Here is a 10,561-nt window from a genome sequence, read left to right as displayed (position 1 = left end):
ATTAAAATGAAATGCAATTATAATCTGTGGAGAAATAATTGACATCTTTGCAAACATCACCCAAAATAAAATGAGCGGCCAATTACCTTTTATGATTCATTGTAATTTGAACACGATCATCGAACAAGAATCCACAAGGTTTTGCTCCAGACCTTTCCATCACATGAACCACTACGCCACCTTGCCTATAAAAGAACTGTCTGACATATTCTTTTACCTGCCTCAGCGCTTTCCATTTTGGGCTACCGGACTTCAAGGGCAAGCTTGCCGTCTCCGTTTCCACTCACTGTCTGATAACGTGAAAAGCTGGAAAGGTGAACTCGACGTAGCCTTTCTTTCTGTTTTTCTTTTATTTGTGTTTCTTCAATCAAGCGGGGTGGCCTCTGTCTGGCTCGAAATCATTGCGAGTGGAAATGGACGCAGGAAGGCAAACACAGACACGGCAAAGTGGGAGCTCTCGAGTCATATCAGACTTCTCATGAAAGAACTTCCTGTGCAAAGACACATAAACAAAGACAACACTGAACCTGTTCAACACTTTATTTGGAAAAGTACAGTCCAGTACTGTGACATGAGAGCCAACAAATATCCTTGTTCAAATCTGTGTGACACTCTGAAACATATTTTCAGGCTACGTTCTTCTGCTTTTTTGTAGCAAAACATCCAAAGTCTCCACGGAAATCAGTCTAGCTCTACATCTCTTTGAGGGAGGTTTTCTTGAGCGACGCCGAGATGATTACCTTTAGCGTACATGTCATGTCATTCACAACGGTGGTAACTTTGAGCCTTCTTGTACTGCGTGATGACTTCATTGTGAAGCCTTGGACATCTGCAGTTTGCCATTCCCCAACTCACCGGTCTTGGTCCTTTCTGTGGAAACCATCGTTAGATGTCGGCTGAAAAAAACTTATAGGATCACCTTTGAATAAGAAAGTAGGAAGTGGTGTCAAGGAGTCACATTAAGTTGATGTGAACAATATTTTGTATTTCAGGGAGGCGCTAAATTTAGTCCGGGTAGTTAGCAGGTGTTCCACAGAGTTGTGTTTTTGTTCTGCTATAGCTGCACTTCACAAAGCATGTTGTACAAACTCTGAGTTTTATCCTGAACTCTCAGTTCATCCACTCTGAGATAGGAAACTCTGAGTTTCCGGTACCAGGACAGCTGATTTGAATAAGTTTAATCAACTCGGAGTATCTCCACTTGGAGTTAAGCGCGTGTGCCACAACTTTGAAAAGCCAGCATCAATGGAGCCCCGATTGGAATAGTCACCGTGGCAACGGGGGGGAGGAGGACTGCGTTTTCTCAGCCCACTAGAACTCGAAATATGAATTTGTTCATACAACGCGTTTGAAGACATTTTGAGGAAGAAGTGCAACACTGCTGCAGCTGGACGTTGCTGCGCGGGTCAATGCGTGCATTTCAATTTCGTCAGGAGAAAACTGCTTGAATGGACGCCTCACAATTTGTTTTATTTAGATGCAATCTCACGGGGGAGGAGCGCACCAGCATCATATGTGATGTTGACATTGCAGAGAATGGCAGATGTTAGTTGAACTATGATAAAGTTTTTAACATTTTGAAACAGTATTCAGTCTATATGTTTGAAAAGAAAAAAATCGATATATACAGTTTTCCTTGTGTTTTTGTAATAATAATAACAATAATAAGAATAATAAGAATAATAAGAATGCCGGGGAACCATTTTTTTTGTTGAGTTAGGTCTGACAGCTCTTTTTGAGTCCTTTTCGGTTCTGGAAGCCAAAACTGAGTTTTTGAGCTATAGGATCCCCGTTTTCTTAAAAAAATATGAAATATACGTGTATGTATGTGAATAAAACACTAATATGAAATAGTCACACGCTTTGAAAACAGAATAAAACATAATCGAACAACGGCATGCCCGTGCTTCCACGGTTAAGAGAAAAGGCCCCACTAATCCTCTTAATTACCACTCCGCTCGCTTCCTGTTTGCAAATATTGCCAGCACTGACCTATTGGGAGTTGCACACACCTCTCACTGGACTGTCTCAATTGTGGCTGCACAATTAAGGTGCCACGTAGCTGTCGATGAGTCCAATTGTAATCAGCTCTTTTTACAACAGTCTTACTCCATTTGGTTCATCCTGAGGGTAAGAGCGAGAGAAAAATCTTGTCAAAGAGAGCTAGAGAAAAATCTGGCTACAATTTTGGAATCAGCATAACAATCAAAATCGATAGATTTTTTTTTTAGATTGATCCCCATTGTATTATAACATGTAATATAGAGCAACTTGTGACATATTTAGTAATATTTAAGAATTAAGGGTGAGGTTTAGGAACAGATGGAGCTTCTTCCCTGAAACTGCATTGTTTAAAATTACAATACAACAAACATTAAAATCTCGATTGCACAATTATTATTATTTTTTTTTTTTTAAATCTGAAAAATCTGATTTAATAGAGAAAATAAGGGAAGATTTTTACATTTAGGGATCCATAAAGCCATCTCTGACTAAAAACATTTTGTTGACCAATGTTCTTTTTATTTGTAATGCTGCAGTTGTAAGAGGACCTTGAAATGTTTTGGAGGATTTGTTGTATATTCCTGGTTTAAAATACCAAAATAGGCAATCTAAACCTATTAAGACAGGAGGCGCTTCAAATTAATTGCGTTTAGGATCACTTCTCTCAAATAGACAGATACAGCAATAGAAGACGCAGCAATTGACAAATCAAAGTCTTCTTTGCCCTGGAGCAAACCTTCACACCCCTTCTCCGTCCCGTCCTCCTTTACACCAAAGATCTCACCATCATCTCCTCTCCTCAGTCACACCTCCCATCCACCTGCCATCAAGTGTCAAATGAGAGAGCAATGAGTTGACTTTAAGCACTGAGGGGATAAGCGTGATTGGTCTGTCACAGGAGAATGGTCTCAACGGGCTGGTCCTCCCACTGCAACACGCTCTCACACACAAACACACGCACGCCTACGCACATACACGCCACAACGTACACTCACTCCAGCTACGAGCGTAGATACCGCAGAAACACGAAGGCCATCATGGACCAGTTGGTTATTCATCTCCAAGAAAAGCAAGCGTCCAGTCAGTCCACCGTTTTTCACAGTCGCTAATGAATCAAGACAAACGGGGGGTACGCCAACTGCTATTATGCAGTGCACACAAACACACCAACGACGCACTTGAGGTCCATCAAGATGAGTTTACCCCGGTGTGAAGGAGCGGCTGAAGCCGCAATAAATATCCATTAGAGGGCCTGACGCTAACAAGTCCTGACGTGAGGGCGACGAGTGGGGGACAGCGGCAGCGTACGCTTCGACTTTCTGCCTCTCGCCACCTGCGGCGTCTGTTCAGGTGATCAATGTGCCTCTTTCACTGCTCAAAATAAATCCGTCTGTGTTATTCGTCCATGTCCGCCCATGCGGGAATGTTAGCACCAATTAATGGAAGTGAGAAGAAATGAAGTAAAACTACTCGCAATGTGGTACATGTCAAAGGCTACAATTTTAGAGGGAACAAAATGCTTCATTTCGGTCAGCCAGTGGGGTTATTTAATCAATTATTTTTTTTAGATATCTATTTATTGGTACCACTTTATTTGAATGTGGCTTAATAAGACTGTCATAAGACATGAATGAATCCTTATGGCAAATGTCATTGAGTGTCATTTGGTAAATGATGTCACTTCTGATGCAAAGTTGACATTGTTTGAAAAAATGTCGTTGTCATGACAACTTGACATATAAATAAGTTGAGGAAGTTGACTTTAACAATGTCAACTTAGTGTAACACTCGATTCCCTGGGTGTGGTGAGTACTAGTCCGAGATCGGGGTTCGTGGGAGAAAGAACAGCACACGGAGAGGGAATAGCTCCACATACGACTTTATTCATTCGTCCGCTCACTCCATAACGAGAGCCTCTCTCTCGCTCGTTCCTCTTTACACTCCATATCCCTCCGCCAATACAACAAAACAATAGTCCCCCTAAATAAGAAATAAAATAGAGCTATACAAATATAGACATTCTCGTGAAAATAAATCTTACATTAGCATCAAAAGTAACAGTTCATATGTCAAGTTGATATTAACTTTTTAAGAGTGCTATGGGAGTATTTGTATCTCAGCCATGGGGATGTGTCCCTTTGAATCATCGGGAGTTTCGACCTTTCAACACGAGACTCGCATCAAAGATGAGATCATCAAAGCTGTGTTTATGTCGCATGTGTCCCAATCATGAAAATTGCCATTGCGCCGCCCCCCTCCTGGGGGGTTCTCAAGTGGGAGTTGGTGATCGGGTCATTCTGGTAACCATTTTGGGATCAGCGCAGGTCCTTCCACTTGAGCCACATCAACTGGCTGCTTACTTCGTTCACTTCTTTTAATAGCCTGTCGCAGAGCCTGACCATTGATCTTTTAGCAACGTGATGTCGGAAGAAGTCGCAAACCACAGACTTTCACATTGATTGCTCATTGTTGATTATCTGCTGTGTTGTATTGCAACATTAACCATCGATACTTCTTTCGCGGTCTGTGAGTGCTGGAGAACATTCATCACCATTTGGAGTTTCCACTTTGCAGAGGCTTCACTTTTTTCATCAGTGAGTCAAATGTGGCCGTCACCGTATGTGACACGCTAACGCTGCCACAGTTCAAGCTTTCCACAATGTCTGTCACATGTGATGCGATACCCTCCTCGCCTCCTCCACCCCACCCTCGCTAAAGCTTAACAACACCAGTGCCATCCCCTCGACAAAGACAATGATGGATGTGCGTGCGCATTTTTAGAATAGATTACATTTCCACATTGCATCACGTGCAGTTTTTTTTTGTAGTGATTGACATTGTCTTTATTTAACTGCAGTTGCGACATGATCACGTATTTATTGACTCTCTTGATTCTCCGCCACAAGACATCAAAGAATAATAATAAATGATGACGCACAATCCATGACAACAGAGTTGTGCTGGGCTTTTTGTGCGGCTGTGCATTAGAAAAGTCCTTTTTCCACACTAACACATGCGCAGCAAGTCGAAATGATCACGTTGCTTTGAAGGCAGACTTGAATGCAGGACTGATGGAATTCAACCATGATTCAAATCTTTGATTCTAATAGAACCTCACACACACACAAAAAAATCAAAGCACCGCAAAGCTTTAATTTCCTTTTATTTCAGATTAGTCACACAACAGAACAAAAACTTGAATTAATAAAAAATCTATTGGAGGGCTGATGATAAACATTTTGTCCGAAGCTGACCGATGACGTGTCAGTTTCAAACCCGCCTACAACTTTCTTTTCTCAATGTGTTCTTTGGACAATGAAAGGTAGAAGCCACTTCACACAAACAAACCCACAACACCTCCAAGCATTTACAAACACAGCTGTTAGCAACATTCAAAAGCAAAGCAGAGAGAACCAAGGTAGCCAACTGTGCCTTGTCAACATCAAATCACTTTAACAGAAAACTTGAAAAAAAAAACATTTAAAAGTAAAGTAAATAAGTGTAGGTTTCTAAAAATAACTAAAAGGGAAAAATTATTTCAAAATCTTTATAAAACCTCAATCAAAGATTTGAGGAAACAAAAAGCAAAGTTTTTAACCTGAATTTCAATGTTTTTAACGAGCATTTGAAATCTTTTACACTTCACTGATTTCACTTCTGTTGGCAGCTGATTGCATTTGTGTGCAGCATAACGGCTAAATGCAGCTTCCCCGGACACTACTAACTGACCAGCGTTTGCTGACCTGTGGACACCATACTGTGTCGATAAAGGTCTAAAGTGGTGCACCATTTAAAAATTGATGATTGATTAGTGAATTGACCACTGCATGATAACACAAATTCTTAAACTCTTGTTCAGCATGAGTCACTTGTATTATAAATTTAACTGGTACCGTATGTTCAAAATACACTATAATAAGAAAAATTAAATGGATTAAAATGAGAAAGTTCTCTTGATTTCTTTCTTTCTTTTTTATTCAAACATTTTTTGGAGTGTCATCAGTATTTTGGGGGACGGGGGATCACAAACAGACAGGACAGAGCACAATAACTCACCAAAGACTAAAGGAAAGCAGTGAACAAAATAAAAAACAAAGTGGCAAAACAACGACAACCACCTGGACGAGACACAAGCGGCTGAGGCAGCTGATTGGAGGACACAAGGGCCCGGGATGACAAGCACAGGTGGACACTTGAAACCAGAGGTCGTCAATCCTGTTCCCTGGTGTCCTGCCTGTTTTCCGTCGCTCCCTGTTGCAACACACCTGATTCACATAATCAGATAATCAGCAAGGGCTGCAGAAGCTTGATAATGATCCTGATCATTTCAATCAGGTGTGTTGCGGCAGGAAGAGATGGAAAACAGGCAGGACACCGGCCCCCCAGGAACAGGATTGAAGACCCCCCGTTATAAACTAACATAACACACGAGGAAAATGATCTGAATTCTAAACCAAAAACCACTAACAACAAAGACTCCATGGCATCAATTTGTGTAATTTTATATTTTTATATTTTTCCCCTGTTGTATTTTATTCTGCCAATGTTATGACTCTTTTATGCAGTACATTTTTACATCTTTTACATCATGTTGTTTCCTCAACTTTATAAAACAATTTCTTTAAGCTTTAATAATTATTTTCAATAAGGCTGCAACTAATGTTCATTTTAATTATATATTGTTTTCGTAATTTTTTTTCCCTATACGTACTTTGATTCCAAAACATGACATTATGTCATACTGACAGTGCACAAATTGTGCATCATAAATTAATTGTGCTTGCGTTCCTGGTTTGGTCCGGAACACGTAAGAAATTTGGCAAAAATGTTGATCCTCGTTTTTCAAAGGGAAAGCAAATTTTTGCAAATGTCTCATTTTGAAATAATCAATCTTTCATGGAGGAAGACAGAAATCTGAGAATATTTAGAGCGAGTGCGCAATTATAAATCAATCAAAGTCTTTCATTTTTTTCATCACATCCAAAACATGAATTGATTTGATTATCTGTCGATCAATCATTGCACCTGAAATTTTCAGAAAGAATTTTTGGGGAATGAACTGCATCACTAATCATGTCGTGCAATCAGATTCATAATAACAAAACATTGATTCTCATAATTGCACTTTCTGTCGGTGTCTCTTCTTTTAACTTCATTTTCCTTTTTAGATTGTCTTGTCGTTCCAAAGGAAGCACGTTCTTTCTTTTTCTATACAGAAATTTAATGCCATCATCCTGGCTTCCTGCCTGGTCTCTCTTCTTAATCTGGTGACGAGAATGCACACACACACACACACACACGCACAAGCACCGTATATACTGTATATGTGAAAGTGAAGATGAGAGAAAATGCAGCAGAGATGATAAAAAAAGCACATAGGATGCTGAGGAGGAAGATGCAAGAGTGATGGTGGATGGGATTAAAGTGACAAAGTGAGAATGGAGTCAGCATGAATGCTTTATACATTTCTACACCACAATATGTATATCATGCCATAGTCTTTTCAAAAGAATTGTGAATAGACGCTGCGCTCGGTGCGCGCTGTATGTTTGTGAGCACATGTCCCATTTTAAGGGATTAGTGCTTTTTCAAGACAGAAATTCTTTTCATTTTTAACCTCCTATTGGAGAAAAACCTACTGCAGTCAAATGTCAAATGAGGAAACACGTTCCTTTTAGATGTTCATTCAAGAAAATGGGATTGAGTGAACAACAACAAGAACACGACAAATTTTTGGGTAATATTCAACATACGCTGACCGCGGATTTTTTAACTCAATTTTGTCGGTCAAGCTAAAGTATTTGAACCAATGCTCAAGCTTTTTTTGTAGAAGAAACCTTTTTATTTAATTGTCGCCAAGATGAAGTTGCAATTTTCCACTTGGAAGAAACCTTAATGAAGTCAAGTTCAGCAAGAAGAGAATTATCACGTTTTGAACAACGTCTGCACAAGTGCTTGCAATGGAATTCTCAATCCAAAATCACGTCCAAATTTCAAAGTCTATCCAAATATTTTGGATCATCTGTAATGCCTTTTTTTGAATAATTGTTTAAAAGGTCCTACAGAATCTAAAGTCAATCAAAAGTTGGTGAAATGACCAATTTTATTGAACACATTCTCAAATATTGCAAAGTCTATGTTCTGCAGATTTAATTTTTCTTTATCGATTCCAACATATACGAGTACTTTTGAATGATATCCTACATATGCCGGCCATAGATTCCTGTCAAAAGTCCAAATTTGAAAGTCATTCAAAACTGTGTGCAATTTTTTATTTTATTTTTTTAAACAGCAAATGAAATGTGTGTACATGTCAGATACAGATGTCTATCGATTTTAAAGCGAGTGGCCAAAACCAAAATTTTAAATGGTCACAAAAGCTGGCGCAAATATCCTTGAGTGAAAAGTTAATCAAAATTTTAAACCAATGGTCAAGCTTAGTTTTAATGGTTATTTTTCAGCATACTTTACGCAACCTCCTGGTTAAAATGTTTAATGAACGGATTTAATCCCAGCCATTTTCACCAGAGCAAACCCCTCAATGAGTTAATTAAGGGAAGCTCAGCAAGAACACTTGACATGTTAAATGGTATTTGAAAAAGCCGAACTGCGGAACTCCATACCAAAGATTGTTAGCAGTTTTACTCGTCAAAGCAAAAAGCTGATTGATTTTGATCAATGTGGTTTGAGCAAACTGAGGTGAATGCGCCCCCTGGGGGTAATTGGCGTATGTGAAAGCTGAAATCATGCCCATTTTGAATACTGTCTGATCTGCGATGCTCTGGAGTAGCTGAGGTCATCTGCTGGCTCCCTTTCTGCTTCAGCGCTCTGCCGGTTTCCATTTCAAACATCTTTTCCTCTCTGTTAATCTTTGATGGCCTCAAAGGGCGACACCCTTCCCTGGTCTCCTGCTGCAATCTTCCCACATGGCCTTTTTTTAAAAACACGATTCAGCTTCAAAGCGCGAGGATGACGCTCTTTGACGGAACGCGACGCTGAGTGGAGTCTTCACGATCTCTTGTTTTTATTTACCCTCACTAGCCGCCATTTAATAACACACGGCATTTCAATTATAGATGCTTGAGTGCTTGCGCGGGCAGAAGGATGTTCTATCCTGAGCGCCGCTGACGTATTTGAAAAATCGAGAACATCGGCAAAAAGGTCTTCGAGGGTCCACTGTGGGTTGAGGCTTTCAGCTCCACCTCCTGCTGTACACGTCCGGATCAAAGCAGGCTGACATTTATACAACTTGCGCAACTTTTTAAAGTACGCTGTGATGTGCACGTGGAGTCCTTGAGAAGTAACAACTCGACACAATCTCTGCACATAAAGTACGGTACATTTTTGATGTATGTGTGTGTGTCTACGGGGAACATACACACTCACGATCAATGCGTTGATGATGTTTCTTTTGGCATACTCTATTCTCATATAGGGGGAAAATGGGGAAAAAAATAATACCAAGACTGACATGTGAGCAGCAGCACGGTGCCACATGGTACAAAGTAGAACATAATTGAAGAAGCTATGTTTACTGTTGTCTTATCTAATAAATAATTTGCAGTACACTCTTCAACTTTTATTGGGGAGAAGGACAATCGGTTGCTCTTGCTCTTCAGGTTGCTAGAGTTCACCAATCAAGCAAATAACCAACCAACTAGCAGATTATGACTAACATACCCCAAAATAAGAATTTACCACACCAAAACACCAACCAAACAACTAATCAGTCAACCGAAACAACAATCTAACTAGTCAACCAAACATGCTTAAAACAAACTAGCCAAGCAAACCAACTCACGATAACAAACAACAAACAAATAACTGGCCATGCAATAAAACAACTAACCAGACAACCAAACAACCTCATTACTACCTAGCTCGGCAAACTACTAAATGCAACAACCAAACAACTACCTATTAATATATATATAATTATATATATCAACATCAACATGAACATCAATGCGGCACGATGGCCTCACAGTGAGAGACAGCATCGGTCGTGGGTTCGATCCCGGCTCCGGCCATCCATGTGGAGTTTGTATGTTCTCCCCGTGCCTCCGTGGGTTTCCTCCGGGTGCTCCGGTTTCCTCCCACATTCCAAAAACATGCATGGCAGGTCGATTGAACACTCTAAATTGCCCCTAGGTATGAGTGTGAGCGCGGATGGTTGTTCGTCTTTGTGTGCCGTGCGATTGGGTGGGAACCAGTTCAGGGTGTCCCCCGCCTACTGCCCGAAGATAGCTGGGATAGGCTCCAGCACCCACCGCGACCCTAGTGAGGAGAAGCGGTACTGAAAATGGATGGATATTAATATGAATATTAATATTGGTGTTAATGTTAAGATAAATATTAATATCTAACCAACTAACTAACCAAGCAAACAACTAACTGTTAAGAGCTAAAAAACAAGCAGACAATTGATTGACTCAGGCAAATCACCAAGCAACTAACTAATCATTCAACCAAATAACCAAACCAAACCACTAAACGTCAAACAACTGAGCAACCAAATAATTAACCGAGCGGCCTACTAACCTATTAAACAACTAAC

At 40.1% G+C, this 10,561-nt stretch overlaps 1 long non-coding RNA gene across 1 annotated transcript; it reads right to left on the bottom strand.

The window, feature by feature from the left end:
* Positions 1-778: 778 nt before the first annotated feature.
* LOC148344226 (uncharacterized) lies at positions 779-2,801 on the bottom strand. Its single transcript, XR_015844738.1, has 3 exons — positions 2,741-2,801; positions 2,013-2,124; positions 779-870 (listed from the first exon to the last, which is right to left on the bottom strand). It is a non-coding gene; the product is annotated as an uncharacterized LOC148344226 (long non-coding RNA).
* Between the last annotated feature and the right edge of the window lie 7,760 nt (positions 2,802-10,561).

Source organism: Idiotropiscis lumnitzeri, chromosome 1 (assembly GCF_059441095.1).
Source record: "Idiotropiscis lumnitzeri isolate Australia: NSW breed Sydney's pygmy pipehorse chromosome 1, RoL_Ilum_1.0, whole genome shotgun sequence".
NCBI classification, from domain to species: Eukaryota; Metazoa; Chordata; class Actinopteri; order Syngnathiformes; family Syngnathidae; genus Idiotropiscis; species Idiotropiscis lumnitzeri.
The sequence above is the reverse complement of the archived record's forward strand: the minus strand, read 5'-3'. Positions and strand labels throughout refer to the sequence as shown.